Source organism: Aethalodelphis obliquidens, unplaced genomic scaffold (genome assembly GCF_003676395.1).
Source record: "Aethalodelphis obliquidens isolate GAN/ISIS:26980383/991018 unplaced genomic scaffold, ASM367639v1 scaffold7, whole genome shotgun sequence".
NCBI lineage: Eukaryota > Metazoa > Chordata > Mammalia > Artiodactyla > Delphinidae > Aethalodelphis > Aethalodelphis obliquidens.
Window position 1 is genome coordinate 25,608,242 of NW_020837951.1, and position 19,996 is coordinate 25,628,237.

A 19,996-nucleotide genomic window follows, 5' to 3' on the forward strand; every position below is an offset into this window, starting at 1 on the left:
AACGCTGATATGTTTGCTGTGAAAGGAAAGAGAGAAGGAAACGTTGGGTAGAGAAAGACTCAGATTGTGATGTAGATCTGACAAAGTATTAGCCAACCCAACGGGAGTAAATGGTGTGCAGATTACCTGTTAGAGCAGTCACTCTTTGGATGAAATTGCCAGACTCTGGTATCCCTGCCATGTTCAGTGGCTAGAGGCTGCCCAGGAAGAGCTGTCAGCTAACTGTACTCCTCATAGCTAAGTTCTCACAGGTAATTTTTTTCTTGAAGGGCTATCCAGGCAGTGCACTTTTTTGGCTGAAATAGGCCTCTGCTTGCACCATGTAAACCCGCTTCTCCATACACACTCAGGAAACAGCTGTTCCAGGGGCCCATTGAGCCTCTCTTACTAAAGGGAAACCTAAATGAAGTGGGACAGTGGGACAAACCCCACACTGCATACTGGCAGCTGGTCTCGGGGCCACTACTGGTACTCATCATTTCCCTCCTCCACTATCCATCCTAAATTCCCCTTTTTCTCGTCAGTTACCTCTGCTGGTCTTGGTGCATTGCCTAGTGGTGTGACCCAAACCTTTACTCCTGAAGAGGATGAGCCTTTGGTGTTTCCACTGTTCTCAGGTCTGGTTGCTGTACTTGTCCATTCATAGTCACAACTGGGCAAGGGAGTAGCAAGAGGCATCCAAGTCAATTACACATATATTCCTTCTTGTTCTGAGTATAAGGTGGTCCTACCTTCTCTCGCTGATAAGGATCAATTGCCCCTCCCAAGTTGATGACTCTTCTTGCTTTTTGGTCTCTTAATATAAGCAACAAAGCTTGTAGTTCAGTGGCACCATTGCTGTGTCCCCTGGCAAAGTACTCCCCCTTTGAGGACCAAGACTTCTAACACCACAGGTCCCAGAATTGTGGGGACAGAAAAATCCTCAGTAGGTCACTGGGAGTGGTAAATGAGACCATTCTGCTTCCCTGCCTTGATTCCTGGACCCAATTAGTCTTCCTGCTGGGGACACCGTGCCCTAGACTCTAGAGCCTAGAGGGTACTTTTATTCAGTTTGTAGATTGCACCCTGGAGAATGAGACCCTGTTCTTACACAATGTTGCCCCTGAGATGGTGCTTCGTCTGCACCATCAGCAGATTGTTCTGTCACTCTCTCAGGCTGGCGCTTCTGGGGAAGGGTGGTATGTGATAAGACCAACATGTCCCATGACCATGGGACCACTCCCAAACCTCCTTCACTGTAAAGTGGGTCTCCTGGTTGGATGCTGTGATAGGTAGGGTTCTGGTCTATGGATCAGGCACTCTGTAAACTCCTGTAGAGTGGTATAGGCTGAAGCTCTGCTGGCAGGAAATGTAAACCTGTACTCAGAATAAATGTCTATTCCTGTGAGAATGAATTGCTTGGCCTTCCAGCATGCATAGGGCCCAACGAAGTCAACTTGTCACCAAGGGACCAGTTGGTCCCTCAGAGAATAGTACCACATTGGGAATTCGGCAGGTTGGACATTCAGAGGTGATGATGGCTAGATTAGCCTTACCGAGAGTTCATGCCAAGAGGCCATACATAGTCCCCATCTCTGCCACCATGGTCACTCCACTCATCATGTTTCTACTCTTGCTTCCTATAGTCTATTCTAGATACAATAGCCACATTCTTTTAAAACATGGATCTGTTCACTCATGCTTAAAACCCTACCCTGGCTACCCACTTCAATCAGTAAAATCCCAAATCTTCACATTGCCCCCTCCCCCATCCTCTTCTTTACTTTTCTGACGTCATCAGCTACACAGGTTCAATCTGCTCCAGCCGCACTGGTCTCCTTGCTGTCCCCTGAGTTGAACAGGTCCACTCCTACCTGATCTTTTGTTCTCTCTTCCTGAAATACTCTTCTACAGATATCGGCCCTCTCCTTCACCTCCTCCAACCTTTGCTCAAATTTCACCTTCTCAATGAAACCTGCTCTAACCCCTTAATCACCCTATGTAATATGACAAAATGCCCGTTTCCCAGTCCAGCACTCCCTATACCCCTTACCCTGTTTCCTCCTCTTTTAACACAGTGCATTATTTATTTATTATGTTTCTTCTTTAGTGTTTGTCTCCCCTGCTAGAACACAGTGGGACAAACCCCACACTGCATACTGGCAGCTTTGTCTATTTTACTTACATTCTTTAAGCACCAGGAAGAGTGCCTGAAACAGAAAGAACTAAGCAATGAAAGGAAAATTTAGCCACCCATCAAAAAAAAGCAAAGTAAAACAAGGTGATATTGTTACATGTTAAAATGAACATTTAAGGCTTAATAACCTCCAATAATATCAAAAAGTATATGGGAAAAATGCTTTTCATAGTTTGCTGGTGATTTTACTATTTGTTACAACATTTGGAAAGCCACTTAGCATATAGGTGGTTCTTAACTTCTGGAATTTCAACTCTTGTACACACTACATGAAACCTCTGAAACTACTTTTCTCAGCTTAGTTATCTAACTATGATTTGAAAAGTTGATACAATGGTGCAGTCAGCTAGCCACTAGGGCGAAGGCTTAGCATTCACATGTTTTATGTTTAAACAGTATCATTTATGCAACCAAACATTCTTTTTTTTAAAATTTTATTTTATTAATTTTTTTTATACAGCAGGTTCTTATTAGTTATCTATTTTATACGTATTAGTGTGTATACATCAATCCCCATCTCCCAGTTCATCCCACCACTATGCCCCACACCCCCGCTTTCCTCCCTTGGTGTCCATACATTTGTTCTCTACATCTGTGTCTCTATTTCTGCCTTGCAAACCGGTTCATCTGTACCATTTTTCTAGATTCCACATATACGTGTTAATAAACAATATTTGTTTTTCCCTTTCTGACTTACTTCACTCTGTATAACAGTCTCTAGGTCTATCCACGTCTCTACAAATGACCCAATTTCTTTCCCTTTCATGGCTGAGTAATATTCCATTGTATATATGTACCACATCTTCTTTATCCATTCATCTGTCAGTGGACATTTAGGTTGCTTCCATGACCTGGCTATTGTAAATAGTGCTGCAGTGAACATTGGGGTGCATGTGTCTTTTTGAATTATGGTTTTCTCTGGTTATATGCCCAGTAGTGGGATTGCTGGGTCATATGGTAATTCTATTTTTAGTTTTTTAAGGAACCTCCAAATGGTTCTCCATAGCGGTTGTATCAATTTACATTCCCACCAACAGTGCAAGAGGGTTCCCTTTTCTCCACACCCTCTCTAGCATTTGTTGCTTGTAGATTTTCTGATGATGCCCATTCTAACTGGTGTGAGGTGATACCTCATTGTAGTTTTGATTTGCATTTCTCTAATAATTAGTGATGTTGAGCATCTTTTCATGTGCCTCTTGGCCATCTGTATGTCTTCTTTGGAGAAATGTCTATTTAGGTCTTCTGCCCATTTTTGGATTGGGTTGTTTGTTTTTTGACATTGAGCTGCATGAGCTGTTTGTGTATTTTGGAGATTAATCCCTTGTCAGTTGCTTCAATTGCAAATATTTTCTCCCATTCTGAGGGTTGTCTTTTCGTCTTGTTTATGGTTTCCTTTGCTGTGCAAAAACTTTTAAGTTTCATTGGGTCCCATTTGTTTATTTTTATTTCCATTACTCTAGGAGGTGGGTCAAGAAAGATCTTGCTGCGATTTATGTCAACGAGTGTGCTGCCCATGTTTTCCTCTACGAGTTTTATAGTGTCTGGCCTTACATTTAGGTCTTTAATCCATTTTGAGTTTATTTTTGTGTATGGTGTTAGAGAGTGCTCTAATTTCATTCTTTTACATGTAGCTGTCCAGTTTTCCCAGCACCACTTATTGAAGAGGCTGTCTTTTCTCCATTGTATATCCTTGCCTCCTTTGTCGTAGATTAGTTGACCACAGGTGTGTGGGTTTAACTCTGGGCTTTCTGTCCTGTCCTATGGATCTATATTTCTGTTTTTGTGCCAGTACCATATTGTCTTGATTACTGTAGATTTGTAGTATAGTCTAAAGTCAGGGAGTCTGATTCCTCCAGGTCCATTTTTTATCCCTCAAGATTGCTTTGGCTCTTCGGGGTCTTTTGTGTCTCCATACAAATTTTCAGATTTTTTGTTCTAGTTCTGTAAAAAATGCAATTGGTAATTTGGTAGGGATTGCATTGAATCTGTAGATTGCTTTGGGTAATATAGTCATTTTCACAATACTGATTCTTCCAAAGTAAGAACATGGTATATCTCTCCATCTGTTTGTATCATCTTTGATTTCTTTCATCAGTGTCTTACAGTTTTCTGAGTACAGGTTTTTTACCTCCTTGGTAGGTTTATTCCTAGGTATTTTATTCTTTTTGTTGCAATGGTGAATGGGATTGTTTCCTTAATTTCTCTTTCACATCTTTCGTTGGTAGTGTATAGGAATGCAAGAGATTTCTGTGCATTAATTTTGTATCCTGCAACTTTACCAAATTCATCGATTAACTCTAGTAGTTTTCTGGTGACATCTTTAGGACTATCTATATATAGTATCATGTCATCTGCAAACAGTGACAGTTTTACTTCTTTTCCAATTTCTTTTTTTTTCATTTGAACTGATTTTCTCATTAATTTTGCAAGAGAGAGTCGAAAAATTGTTAGCAACAAGCTGTGAAATAGATCTTTTGCTGAAATTCAATATGTTTAAATAGTTTGGGTTCTTTTGTTTTTTCCCAGTTCATCATTCTTTTTCTTTCAGCAGGTTTTTTCATTACTAGCTAAAGCTGATTTACTTACGATTTATTTCAAGTATACCTGGCTTGTCTTTTGAGCTAAAAAGCATAGCTGGCTTTTTGTTGAAATCACGTTTATGTGTTTATTAGTTTATTGTCATTTTTTTCTCCAATATTTATTGGGAAGCAATTATATGCCAGGCCCTACCTATGTCTGATGAGTCTCTGAATCTCTGCCCTCAGGAGGTTACTAAGAGAAATAAACAAGTCCAAGATCTCTGTTATGTGCTGGGATTGAGGTAGATTCCAGGAAGGCAGTAAGGCTTGATTGGCTCTTGGTGGGGTAGGAGGTGGACACAGGGATCCAGCATCTTTTCAGCTCTCTGTCTGTCTCTGTTTCACAGCTGGTTATCTAATCTATATATTGGTCAAATGTTTTGAAAATTATATTAGAGTTATAATATTATATTGTCACAAATGAAACTATGAATAAATTAATATAATCCTATGGGCTTCTCTAAAGAAACTTTAGAGCATTTAAAATTTTTTTTCTACTTTAAATAGAAAGTATGGGTTCCTTTTCCCAGACCCATGTTTATAATTTGTGGTTTTGCAATACATGCAATACATGTGTTTTGCAGAGCTGTTGCACTATATATTAATTAAGAAGAGTCCCAGGACCCAAAGTGTTTGAAGCTTAGATAGTTGTCGCACTGATACATCTTTTCTTGCATATTCATTGTTGAGTGAAATTGGTTTTATGGTTTTAGTTCCTACTGGTATTCCCAATCTGTCTCATTTCTTATTGAGTCTCCTTACTGCCAGTTCCAAATTATTATAAAGTAGTTGTAACCCATGTTGTAGTTTATGGGCTACATAAAATATGGGCTAAAAATAAAATAAAACCAAAAAATACGGGGGCTGTGAATAGGGTGTGCTCCTAAACGTAGCAGAGCTGTACCTCTTGCTCTTCCATGTAGCTTTCATGATGAAACCACTGGCTCTGAGAAAGTTAGGAATGAAGAAGACTCTGCTGGTCAAAGTATAGGTTTTTGGCAGAGGGAAATAATTTGGTTGTGTTGTTGCATTATATGACATTTAAAAAAGGTATCCTATTCAGCTACTTATAAAAAGTGATTATAAGCCACTTAAAGAAATATCACCTCTCATATTGGTATAAGAAACAGTAAAAACTGACAGCCTGAGACTTTAGTATATACCCATTCAATTTAGGATCTGATGGCACAATAAAAGACTATTTAATAATCTTTAATAGGGGAAAGTGTTAGCAGTAGAATAATTGGTTAGCTATGTAGAAACCATGGTGGGTTGAATTGTGTCTCCCCAAAAGATATGTTTAAGTTCTAACCCCCAGTACTTGTGAATGTTACCATATTGGAAAGAGTCTTTATAGATATAATCCAGTTAAGATGAGGTCATGCTGGATTAGAGTGGACCCTAATCCAGCGACTGGTGATCTGATAAGAAGGAGGAAATTTGGACACAGACACAGACAAAGAGAAGAATGCCATGTGACAATGGAAGCAGAGATTGGAGCGATGCTGCCATAATCCAAGGAATACCAGGAATTTTTAGCAACCACCAGAAGTTAGGAAGAGACAAGGAAGGATCTTCCCCTAGAGCCTTCAGAGAGAGCATAGCCCTGCCAACGCCTTGATTTCAGATTTCTAGCCTCCAGAATTGTGAGGCAATACATTTCTATTGTTTTAGGCACCCAGTTTGCTGTAATTTGTTACAGTAGCCCTAGGAAACTAATACCAAAACTTCTAGGAACACTAACAACAATTCCAGATGGATTGATTAGTAAATATAAAAAGTCAGACTATGGAAACAGAATAAATAAGGTGCATATATTTATCAAATTTCTGGTTGGCAGCAAATATCCAAGTTAAAAAAAATAGCCATAATGGATTGACTAGATAAAGATTTCATTATCTCATCATGTGGTAACAATATAAACAGAATAAAAAGCATGCAACAAACTGAAAAATATTCCCAACATGTGACAAATTTAATAGCCTTAATATATAAATTACTCATACAAATTAAAAAGAAAAACATTACAATCCAATTAGGCAAAAGCACAAATGGTTTATACAGAAAATTTGCAGGAAAAGTACATTTAGCCAGTAAATAATAATGTGGGCCATTGTTGTTTTCTTTTTAAGATTTTTTTTTTTTGATGTGGACCATTTTTAAAGTCTTTATTGAATTTGTTACAATACTGCTTCTGTTTTATGTTTTGGTTTTTTGGTCGCGAGGCATGTGAGATCTTAGCTCCCCGACCAGGGATCAAACCTGCACCCTCTACATTGGAAGGCAAAGTCTTAACCACTGGATCGCCATGGAAGTCCCGTGGGCCGTTGTTTATACAGTGCTTATTATGTGTTCAGGTCCTTTTCTAAATGCCTAATATATTAACTTTTAATCTTCACATCATTATGAGATGACTCTGGTCGAGTTATTTAATCTTTCTGTGCCTTTCAGTTTCCCTCCTCCATGAACATGTCTGAGAATTACTCCACGAAAGATGCAAAGACGTGAGATTGCTAGGTCAACAGATAATGTGGATTTTCAATTTAATAGAGCCTACCAAAGTTCTATCGAAATTGCCATGTATATTCCTATCAACACGGTTTGAGAGTACCAGTTTCCCCTGCCCCCCAGCCAACACTTCATAGGTTCTATAATTTTCTTTTTTGCCAATCTGATGGGCACATCACTCTTGCCTCTCAAGAATTCAAATCCTATTCATCCTTAAAGGCACGTTCTCCTTGAAGATTTCCTTCAACTGCTCAGTAAATCATTTTTCCTTCCTCTCAATTCCCTTATCATTTTATCTACTCATTCAACAAATATTTATTGAGCATTTACTGTATGTTCTAGTCACTGCAGTTAAAGCAATGGATAAATCAGGCAAAAATTTCTACCTTTATGGAGCTTACATTCTAAGGGGGAAGGCAGACAATAAAAATAAAGTTAAATTTATAGAATATTAAATAGCGGTAAGAACAAAGAAAGCACACGTGGGGGGTGGGGTAAGAAGTATCAGAGTGGAAATAGGATTGAAAATTTAAATTTATTTATTTATTTTTGGCTGCGTTGGGTCTTCATTGCTGTGCGCGGGTTTTCTCTAGTTGCGGTGAGCAGGGCCTACTCTTTGTTGTGGTGCGTGAGCTTCTCGTTGCAGTGGCTTCTCTTTGCAGAGCACAGGCTCTAGGCGTGCGGGCTTCTTTAGTTGTGGTATATGGACTCAGTAGTTGTGGCTCACGGGCTCTAGAGCGCAGGCTCAGTAGTTGTGGCGCATGGGCTTAGTTGCTCCGCGGCATGTGAGATCTTCCTGGACCAGGGCTCGAACCCACGTCCCCTGCATTGGCAGGCGGATTCTTAACCACTGCGCCACCAGGGAAGTCCAGGATTGAAATTTTAGATTCCATGTCTGAGGGAAATCCTAGGGAAAGGTTACTTGTGTCTCTCTTATAGCATTTATCACTTTCTATTCTATATGTTTATTTTATTTATTTTATTGTGGCAAAATATACACAACATAACAATTTACCATTTTAATCATTTTAAAATATATAGTTTAGTGACAATAAGTACTTTCATATTGTTGTGCAACCATCACCACTGTTCATCTCCAGAACTTTTCATCGTCCCAAACTGAAACTCTGTACCCATTAAACTATAACTCTCCATTCTGCCCTTGCCCCCCCCGACTCCTCCCGCCATCCTCGTCCCTAGCAACCCTTTTACTTTCTGTCTATGAACTTGACTACCTTAGGTACCTCATATAAATGGAACCATACAGTATTTGTCCTTCTGTGTTTGGTCTGTGTTTGGTTTATTTCACTTAGGATAATTTCTTCAACCTTCTTCCATGTTGTATTATATATCAGAATTTCCTTCCTTTTTAAGTCTGAATAATATTCCATTATATGTATATAGCACACTTTGTTTATCCATTCATCTGCCCATGGATATTTGGGTTGTTTCCACTTTTGTCTGTTGTGAATAATGCTGTGAACATGGGTGTACAAATATCTGTTCAAATCTCTACTTTGAGTCCTTTTGGGTATATAACCAGAAGTGGAATTACTGGATCAAATGGTAATTGTGTGTTTGATTTTTTGAAGAACTGCCATACTGTTTTTCCTTGTGGCTGCACCATTTTACATTATTACTAGCAACGTACAAGGGTTCCAACTTCTCCACGTCCTTGCCAAAGCTTCTTTTAAATAATAGCCGTCATAATGGATTTGAACTGGTATCACATTGTGGTTTTGAGCTGTATTTCCTTAGTGATTAGTGATGCTGAGCATCTTTTCGTGTGCTTTTTTGGCCATTTGTGTATCGTCTTTGGAGAAACAGCTGTTCAAGTCCTTTGCCCATTTTTGAATTGGGTTGTTTGTTTTTTTGTTGTTGAGTTCTGGGTGTTCTCTATATATTCTGGATGTTATTCCATTATCAGATATATAATCCAGAAATATTTTCTCCTGTGAGTTGCCTTTTTATTTTAATAATAGTGTCTGTTTTAGTCCATTTGGGCTACTATAACAAAATTACCATAAACCAGGTAGTTTATAAACAACCGAAATTTACTTTTCACCATTCTGGAGGCTGGGAAGTCCAAGATCAAGGTGCCAGCAGCTTCAGTGTCTGGTGAAGGCCCACTACCTGGTTCATAGATAGCAGTCTTCTTGCTGTGTCCTCACGTGGCAGAAGGGATGAGGGAGCTCTCTGGAGTTCCTTTTATAAGGGCACTAATCTCATTCATGAGGGCTGTGCCCTCATGACCCAGTCACCTCCCAAAGGCCCCACCTCCTAATACCGTCACCTTGGGGGTTAGGATTTCAACATAGGAGTTTTGAGGGGACACAAACATAGCAGTGTCCTTTGGTGCACAGAATTCTTAATTTTTATGAAGTCCAATTGGCCTATTTTTTCTTTTGTAGCTGTTCTTTTGGTGTCATATCCAAGAAATCATTGTCAAATCCAATGTCATGAAGCTTTCCCCAGTTCTAAAAGTTTTATAGTTTTAGAGCTTGTGGTTAGGTCTTTGATTCATTTTGAGTTAATTTTGTATACGGTGTTAGGTAAGAGTCCAGTTTCATTCTTTTGCACGTGGATATTAGATGTTCATTTTTATTACATTTGCTAATTTTCCATATTGCAAGAAGGCCTTTCGAGGACAGCACTGTGTCTTATAATTCTTTATATCCCTTACAGTACCAGGCATTTAACAACAGCTTAATGCCCTCTAAAAAAATGCTTTGTTGTTCCTGACTATTGAATTGAATTGAAAATATTAGTCTGTTTGTACCCTAATTGTTAGGACGCAGCACATAATTGGCATTTTTAAAATGTTTATTAAAATAAGAATTAAATATATTCTTATTCCGAGAGATCTCATTGTCAAAGAAAGGTTATTTTTTCAATTAAGTGATATTGAGAGGATTGGAGAATGAGTAGAGTATTGTAAATGTTGTATTACATAATACACATATGTAAAAGGAGGATGACATAAATAGCAAAAAATAATTTGCATAGCCATCTTCAAAACAAATATTTCCACTTTGAAGAAGATGAATTAAAACTAGGAATTCACCATTTTTCTCTCCTTGAAATCTTTTTGAAATAATCTAGTTTTGTTTTGTTTTTTAAATAAGAGCTCTGGAAAACCAGGAAGGTGATGTGATAGTTATATAAAAGTGTTCCCAGTGAAACAGGCACATTGGTACTCAGGTCCTTGTGTAGTTCTCCTCTCATATTGAAGCAGGACTTTAGCCAATAGAATACCAGGAGTGGTACTGGACCATTTTGTATCTAAGCCTTTAAAAGTCCTGGCAGCTTCCTCTTTTACACTTGCAGGGAAGGAAAGAAAAACTTTTTTTCTGTATCCAACTTAGGTCATTGACTGGGGCCCTGCCAATTAAACTGCCTAAAGACAGAGAGAAGAACAAAAGAATTTTATTAACACTTGCATTATGTGTATGCTCAGTGATGAGTTGCTCAAAGGAGTGGCTAGAACTTGGGCTTGTATGGGATCTTAGCAAAGAACAATAAATTTGTAGAGAAGTGACAGGACAAAGGGAGATAGTTTTAGGCTTCCAAGGGTGACAAACTATGGGAAGGTAAAAATGTGGGGGAAGCTAATGGAGTGAGGTTGGTTTCTGCAGGTCCATATCGGTGTTGACTTTCCATCTTTTTCATGGCCATAAAACTTCCCTGGGAGAGGGAGTTATGGCAGCTCTCATTTCTCAGAAGTTTCTGCTTTTTGTCAGGTAAGGGAAGCTCCTGGAAGGTGTCTTTCTGCACTTGTCAATTCTCATTTGCCTCTAGCTCAAAATAATCCTTATGCCAATGGCATATTTCAGGGTGGCATATTCTGGCCCCTACCCACTCTTGGAAGCTCGCCACCATGTATGAAGTCCAACTACCATGCTATAGAGAGAGGCCATGTAGAAAGACCTTGGAGGATGAGATACCCCTGAGGATGGAGAGAATGGCCATTTGGAGAAGCACCAAGGGGCCAGATGTGTGAGATCATCTCGGATGTCCCCATGCAGCTTAGCCGTCTGAGTGTAACTGCGCGAGAGACCTAAAATGACACCAGGAGAACTGCTCAGCTGAACCCAGTCAACACATAACGTCATGAGAGATCTTAATAAGTTAATGTTTTAAGCCATGAAATTTTGGGTTGATTGATACTTGGCTATCATTGTAGAAGCTATAAAGCATCTGGAAATGGACTGACAGTAAACAAACAAACGCAGGTAGACCTTCCTATATGTGTTCCAGGCTCAGAGCAGAGGCAATGCTATCAGGAGCCAGCCCTGAGATGCAAAGAATTGGGTGGGGTTGTGAACTTAAGGACCTTCACTTTGCTAGGCGTGCTGGCTAAGGGAGGGGTGTGCCACAGCCAGCTCCTGGATCGGGCAGTAAGGGGTTTGGTGGCTGCAGTGACCCTTCAGGTTGCCATGGTAAATTGAGCATGTCATGACAAGTCCAGCATATCACCACCGCAGTAACCTCCTGCAATATCTCTAATATCCAAGGACAGAAGCTGGCATGTTTGGCAATTTTTTAATGGTGCAGGGAGGGCATCAAAGCAAAGAATTTAGAGAACTCCATTTATCTTACTTGAGAGAGTTTCCAAACTGTCTCTAGGGAGGTGTGTAGCTGAAAATATTCCAAGAGCAAAGGTCAAGGCTTACTGAGATTGATCTCACCAAATGAAGCAGGATGTGAAAACAAACAAAAAACACAACAGGAGAGATCATTTAGCCAGTGTAATAATAACAGCTATCACTTAAGTACCATTTACTATGTGCTAAAGGCCACTGCCCCAGTTCACTCACAACCTCATAAAAAACGGTGACAAAGAGGACGGCAGCAGTCTGATCCCAGGGTTTTCACTATTAACCACTGGTCCATATAAACAGAATGTGATAAAAGTGACCATTTCAAATCAGTGGGAGAAGAATGGATGTTTCAATAATAGTAAGCTTGTACTGCAGAAATTAGGCCAGTTACAGAAAGGGGTCAGTGCTCCAGCTAACTTCATTCACAAAAAAGAGCAGAATTAAAATGAAGACAAAAATAAACCATGTGCTATGTTAATATCTCTAAGTAATAGAGCATGCTTACAAATTGATAAGAAAACGTCTAATAGGAAATTTGCCAAATGATATGGACAGGCAATAAACAAATATAAAACACAAGTGGTCAATATACACATTAAAAAAAATTACATTTCAACTCAACACAAGAGAAAAGAACACTTGTCCTTTAGATTGGGTTGTCTGTTTTTTTGATATTGAGCTGCATGAGCTGTTTGTATATTCTGATTAATCCCTTGTCGGTCACTTCATTTGCAAATATTTTCTCCCATTCTGTGGACTGTCTTTTCGTTTTGTTTATAGTTTCCTTGCTGTGCAAAAGCTTTTAAGTTTAATTAGGTCCCATTTATTTGTATTTATTTTCATTACTCTAGGAGATGGATCCAAAAACTATTTCTGTGATTTCTGTCAAAGAGTGTTCTGCCTATGTTTTCCTCTAAGAGCTTTATAGTATTCAGTCTTACATTTAGGTCTTTAATCCATTTTGAGTTTATTTTTGTGTATGGTGTTAGGGAATGTTCTAATTTCATTCTTTTACATGTAGCTGTCCAGTTTTCCCAGCACCATTTATTGAAGAGACTGTCTTTTCTCTGTTGTATATATCCTTGCCTCCTTTGTCATAGATTAGTTGACCATAGGTGCGTGGGTTTATCTCTGGGCTTTCTGTCCTGTTCCATTGATCTATATTTCTGTTTTTGTGCCAGTACCATACTGTTTTGATTACTGTAACTTTGTAGTATCGTCTGAAGTCAGAGAGCCTGATTCCCACATCTCCATTTTTCTTTCTCAGGACAGAATTTTTTGAAATAAAATATCAGTACTCACTATTAGCAAAGATGAAAAGAGGTGGCCATTTTCTTACAGTGTTTATAGACAAATGAATTGCAATATTCCTGGAAAGTTAAATGGCAATATGTAAAAACATCTTTAAGATTTTTATAATTTTTCATATAATAACTCTACTTCTAGATATTAGTCCTAAGGAAATATCAGAAATATGAACTCCCTTTTATAAACAAGATTTATATATCCTCATTAATTACAATAGTAAAAAACTAGAAGGTGGAAATAGCCCAACTGTTGATCACTTAGAAGAATGATTCAACAAATTACAATGTATACATTTGATGGAATTACTTAATTATTGTAAATCATGATTTTGAAGCATATTTACTAACACAATAAAGTGCCACTTATTCATTTATTTGTCCATTCTGCCAATATGTATTGAATAACTAACACGTGTCAGGCACTGTTATAGGTGCTGTGTTTTCATAATGAACAGAACTCCCTTCTGGAACAACTGCTGTTCTGGAACATACATTCAGTGAGGACAGAAAATAAAAAAGCAAACGTATTATGTCAGGTGGCAATAAATGCCAAGAAGAAAAATAAAATCAGAGCAGAGGAGGGTTAATACTGTTAAAATATGATAGAATGATACAGTGTTAGGAACTGTTTATATATTTTAATCCTGGTTTTGTAAATAAATAAACAACCACCATTACCACCACCATGATAAATATATGTACATAAAAACAGAACAATGACTTGAAGAAAAAAAGAATCAGAACATTCACAATGGTTAGCCCAGGGTAGTAAAATAAGTTGTGGTTTTCATTTTTTTTAATTTTATTTTTAAAAAATATTTTTTAATTTTTAAAAATATTTTATTTATTTTTGGCTGCGTTGGGTCTTAATTGCCGCGTGCAGGCTTTCTCTAGTTGCGGCGAGCAGGGGCTACTCTTTGTTGCAGTGTGCAGGCTTCTCATTGCAATGGCTTCTCTTGTGGAGCACAGGCTCTAGGCGTGCAGGCTTCAGTAGCTGCAGCACGCGGTCTCAGTAATTGCAGCATGCGGGCCCTAGAGCACATGGGCTTCAGTAGTTGTGGTATGTGGGCTCAGTAGTTGTGGTGTGCAGGCTCTAGAGTGTGCAGGCTTCATTAGTTGTGGCATGTGGTCTCAGTAGTTGCAGTGTGCAGGCTCTAGGGCACATGGGCTTCAGTAGTTGTGGCACGTGGGCTCAGTAGTTGGTGGCTCGCGGGCTCTAGAGTGCAGGCTCCATGGTTGTGGTGCACGGGCTTAGTTGCTCTGTGGCATGTGGGATCTTCCCGGACCAGGAATTGAACCCAGGTCCCCTGCATTGGCAGGCAGACTCTCAACCACTGCACCACCAGGGAAGTTCCACTTGTGGTTTTTAAATATGTTTTCATTTTTCCAAAATGTCAATAAAGAACTTTTATTTAACATTAGAAAAGTAAACCACAACACAAATTATTTAAATATTTGCTGAGTTACGTTTAAAATGGAAATATTATATTTACATGTTTATTGTTAAGCTTACTGGCTTAGAAGAACACAACACTTGCTAAAACCCATAGAATGTACAACACAGAGCAAACCCTAATTTGTGCCGTGGACTTTGGGTGATAGCGGTATGTCAGTGCAGTTTCATTGCTCATAAAGAGCATACCCTGTGGCACAGAATGTCCGCAATGCGAGAGGTTGTGTGTGTGAGAGGACAGGGAATACATGGGAGCTCTCTGTGCTTTCCACTCAGTTTTGCTGTGAACCTACAACCTACTCTAAAAAAATTAAGTCTATTAATTTAAAAAAAACACAGCAACCGTAATGATGTCAGGCATAGGATTTCTTTAAGGAAGGAATTTTGTAAATACCCTTTATCTTGGTAAATTTGGCATAAATTTGGCACGTATCTGTCCTTCAGTCCAAGAAGTACAGTTTTTCAGTATCATGTGAAACGTTTACCACATTTATAAGGGTATTTGTATTTATTTAAATACCAGGTCCGTCAGATTGAGGTACAAAACCAATGCCTATTTATTACTGAATAAGAAAGTTCTGGTCACATGGGCTGGAATACACGTATTGCTATAAGCAACATATTTTCTTTGTGAAGGAATGGAAGAAGGCTATGTTATCAGAAGGTGGGCTGGAGAGCCTGAAATTAGAGGAATTAGGAACTAGTTTTATGATTTGATTATCTAAAGTGTTTCTCAAAGTATAAGTCCATTGACTACCTCCATCAGTCTCCCCAAGGATGTTCACTAAAATGGAAATTCTTAGACACTAACCTAGATTTACTGTATCAAAATCTCCAGGTATGGACCCAGAGTCTGCACTTTTAACAAACATCCAAGGTGATATTTATGTGCATGGAAGTTTGGGAACCAGCAGTACTTGGTTCCAGTGTAACCAGGAAAAAGGGTAGTGGTGCCCCTTTTCTACAATATGGGAGACTTTGCCAATAGGAAATTAACAGGTCAAGGGTGTTGGTAAGACTGACTTTTCACTAAATCTACTGGTAGAGTACTGCTCATTTCAAACTCTGAGACTGCTTTTCTCTGATTCCCTGATGTTCTTAACTTCATTCGATCGCTGTCAAGTCATGGGAGAAAATCATTCTTTTTTCACTTCATATCACTGCCCAGACTTATTATATACTTTTTATATATTTTTATAGAAGTGTAATTGTATACAGTGACAGTGACAATTTGATGAGTTTTGACAACTGCAGATATCCGTGTAACCAGTACTCCAGCTGAGTATGCCATCATCCTAGGAGGTTCACTACGGTCTCTTCCATTCTATCCCTGGCCCTATCTATCCTGGCAACCACTATCATGATTTCTCTCCCCACAGATCAGTTTTGCCTATTCTATAATTTCATAAAATGACGTATTAACTATGGGCTAACTCCATAATTTTTATAAGACAGTGACACTCATTTTTCCAAGTTCTTTTAAGAGAAACCACTCTAGACAACCCTTGGAAAACTCCAACACATTTCATTTTGTGTTGGTAAAGGTAGACTACCTTACAAGAAGTATAAACAGTATGCAGCTGAGGACTTTAGAAACTATTCTTCTGTAATTAGTTAGCTAGTTTTAAGCCTTGAACTAGACATATTTCAACTAAAAGCACTCTGATAATAGGAGAGTATGCAGATGATCCAAATGGAATCAATTCTTCTGATCCGAAACAGTGATACCCCCAATCTCCTGTAAGAATTTGGAGATCAACTTGCTAACATGCTATTGGTAATACTTAGGAAGAAGGAAGAATGTGTGGAGATAGGCAAATGAATGCCACTTGATCCATAGACTGTGGACCACCAAGTTTGATCCTGTATTAGCTTTCAAAAGGGATCAGTAACATCTTCCCCAACCTTGGATTTCAACATATTCTTATCCACTTTTGTCTTTGCAGCCCCACAATTGCAGTCTTTTTCAGACCCTAAAAGAGAAATTTGAGAAATAGTACATCCTTTCTACCATCCATTATCATAATTCCCTGGTACCTGTAACACGTCCTCTGGTCCTTGCCAGTTTTGCATGCTTTGATTCCTCCAGGATTTTAACATTCCTGCTACTATTTGTATGGTTCTCTGTCACTCTGATCACTTGCCTCCGTCTTTTTGAGTGTTCATTCTATATTCTAGTTTAAAGAGCTCTGTGCCATCTCTCTAATTTCTTTAAGAATATCCGCACCTCTTTTCTCTTCTTTGGAATTGCCCAAAGTCATGCTTCTGAGCACTTCCTGGTACTGTCTTCTTTTGGAAACTTGTGGAATTATGCCTATTTTAACAGATATTTTGAAGTCTGCCTTCCTTAAGTCCTCTGTACGCATTTTATCCAGCTCATCCTTGTCTTCCCTTGAAGACGACATGGCCACATTCTCCCGGGGTCTCATCCCTTCCACTCTAACAAATGGCTTCTTCCCATTGGTTGGAATCAGTCAGAGCATAGTTATTTTTATTCTTTCCTCTACCTTCTAGGATGTGAAGGCAAGTGAAAAAACTCTGCTTTTATCTGAATGAGATATCCAGAATGTTATCCCCAGCGTGTGTGCTCTGCCAATTTTGTGGCTTTCCCCCATGTGGCTCAGCTCAGTTTCCATAAAAACATCACTTCTGTTCCTCTCTCCTTTCATCTTCATCCAAGTGTTCAGGGATTCCTCTGAATCTATTGTTATTACAGCCTACAGTGCTGTTCCATCTCCTCTCAACGGGTCTTTTGTGCACAGCACACCCTCTATCACTATGTTCCCATGGACCTGTTCCATCCTGCCAACTCTCTTGGTATCTATGAGGTCTTGTTTGTCACCCTGTGCTGTAATCTCAAGGTTACTATGTTCTGTGCATGATATCAGGACATCTGCTGTCTAGTTTGTTTCTGATGTCCTTCCCAATAGTTTTCTCATGGAATCACTCGGCACCTCCCTCACTGTTGAAATTCTTCCCAGGCCTTCCTTCATGTCATCCATGGAAACCCATTTCAGTTTTATGTAGGTGTTTTTTTCTCCTTTCCCATCTGTTTTCCATTTACAGCCCTTTTGGCCAGATGAGTTGGTCTCTGACTAAACACATTCTTTTCACTCTTTGAAAAATGTTCTCCATTCTTAGTCAAATATCCTTCATTCCTACATTCGAAGCTGTGGCCCTGAAATGAAAATTTGCACCAAGTGTGTACCTGACCATTCATTTTTTTAAAAAAATTTATTTAATTATTTACTTATTTAATTTTTGGCTGCATTGGGTCTTTGTTGCCGCGTGCGGGCTTTCTCTAGTTGCGGCGAGCGGGGACTACTCTTCGTTGCGGTGCGCGGGCTTCTCATTGCAGTGGCTTCTCTTGTCGCGGAGCATGGGCTCTAGGCATGTGGACTTCAATAGTTGTGGCACGTGGGCTCAGTAGTTGTGGCTTACGGGCTCTAGAGCACAGGCTCAGTAGTTGTGACACACAGACTTAGTTGCTCTGCGGCATGTGGGATCTTCCCGGACCAGGGCTCAAACCCGTGTCCCCTGCACTGGCAGGCGGATTCTTAACCACTGCCCTACCAAGGAAGTCCCCTGGCCATTCATTTTTCATGTCACATTTTCGTTCTCCACGTTTGTGCCCTAAGTCTTCTATGTTTCAAATTTCACAGCATCTTGAGATGCCTCCATCTCTATTTTGACGGCTTTTCATTTCCCTGTAACTTGGCAGTTGATAGTCTGACCAGCCTCAGCAGGCTCTGCCGTATGCCAGATTCGTATTCCGTGAGATAACTCCTCTTCCTGCATGACTTAATTGTGACAATTCAGAGATATTACCATATCCCTCGCTCGGAGTCCCCAAATTCCAGCATATGACTTCTCCTCTGTAGCTTTACCATTCGTGTGTCTTTCTCCTCTGTGGGAAAGGAATATCAAAGGTGGTGTAGCGTAGTAGAAAGGAGGCTTGCTCTGCTACTTATTACTGGGCAGCTAAAGAGGAGAAATAACTGGGAATTCCCTGGAGGTCCAGTGGTTAGGACTCCATGCTTCCACTGCAGGGGGCACAGTTTCGATCCCTGGTCGGGGAACTAGGATCCTGCATGCTGCACAGCACAGCCAAAAAAAACCAACAAATAACTAAAATACGTGAACTTTCCAAGCCTCAGCTTCTTCATCCTTCAAGTAGTGATAGAATAATAACATGACTAGGTTATTATGATGATTTAATAAGATACTATATATGAGACCACTGTGTACGCTGAAAGGAACACAAATACAGGTCTTAAGAATAATCATTGGGTAATTCAACCTGCAGAGCACATGCAGCAGCCATGAGAGGTTGCTCAATATTTGCTCCAACCCTGTATTAACTCAAATATTGAGTGCCTCCTAGAAGCCAGATTCTCTAAAGAGAAACAGAGGCAGGCACACAAAACTCGGTGGTCGAGTTCTTAGCCAGGAAGAAACTGAATTTAGGAGTACGTCCTTTCCCCAGAGGATTAACATGGGCGTTGTGGTAGCCTATGCGCTGCTCACAAACGTCTGTGCCATGCTTTGTTCTTTGGATTTTAACACCATCCTGCACAAGTGTTCCTGAGCATCCCAGAGGTCATCCCAGTGGTGTGCAAGAATCTGCTTATTTTCTAGAACTCCAGGCAGTTTGGACCTCTAGCTCATGCAGGATCCACCCTAAGCTAACTTCATCTGGGAACTGGCCACAGTACCCCTTCTCCACCGTAACCATGATGGGATGGCATGGCTCTCTAGTTAGTTTGTTGGACAACTGTAAGAACAGCTAACCATGATAATAGCACCTACAAGTCTCATGTTTTGAATACCTACCATGTGTCACATAGTCTGCTAGGCTCTCAATATACATCACTGTTTTTCAACCATTTTTAAAAAGATTATTGTTCCCCTAAGGAGCCCTTTTAGACATGTTTTTCTTAATATCCCCTCCATGAAATTTTAATACCAAAGACTTACTCTATTTGTTTAGGCACTATATGTATGTCAGTATTATCTGTGCTTTATATGTAAAAAGAGAGATTTTTTTCACCCTCTCCCCTGAGAACAAATTTTCACCCCCTTGGGGATGATGTTACCTCCCATAGAGAATGCATTTTTTTAATATATATAATAGGTATATATGTGTATATATATGTATTTATTTTTCCCCTTCCTGTAATCATTCCCCAAATAATTTCTAAACTGTTTGCTCAATCTCTGAAACTGTTGCACAACTATTGACCCCAGGGAAAGAAAGCTTGATGTGGAGGTAACAGAAAACACTCCATTTGAGGTAAGGCTGCATTTTCCACGTAGAGCCCAGCCCCCTGGTCAAGCCTGCACAGACTCTAGCTTGATGCAATCCTGTGGTA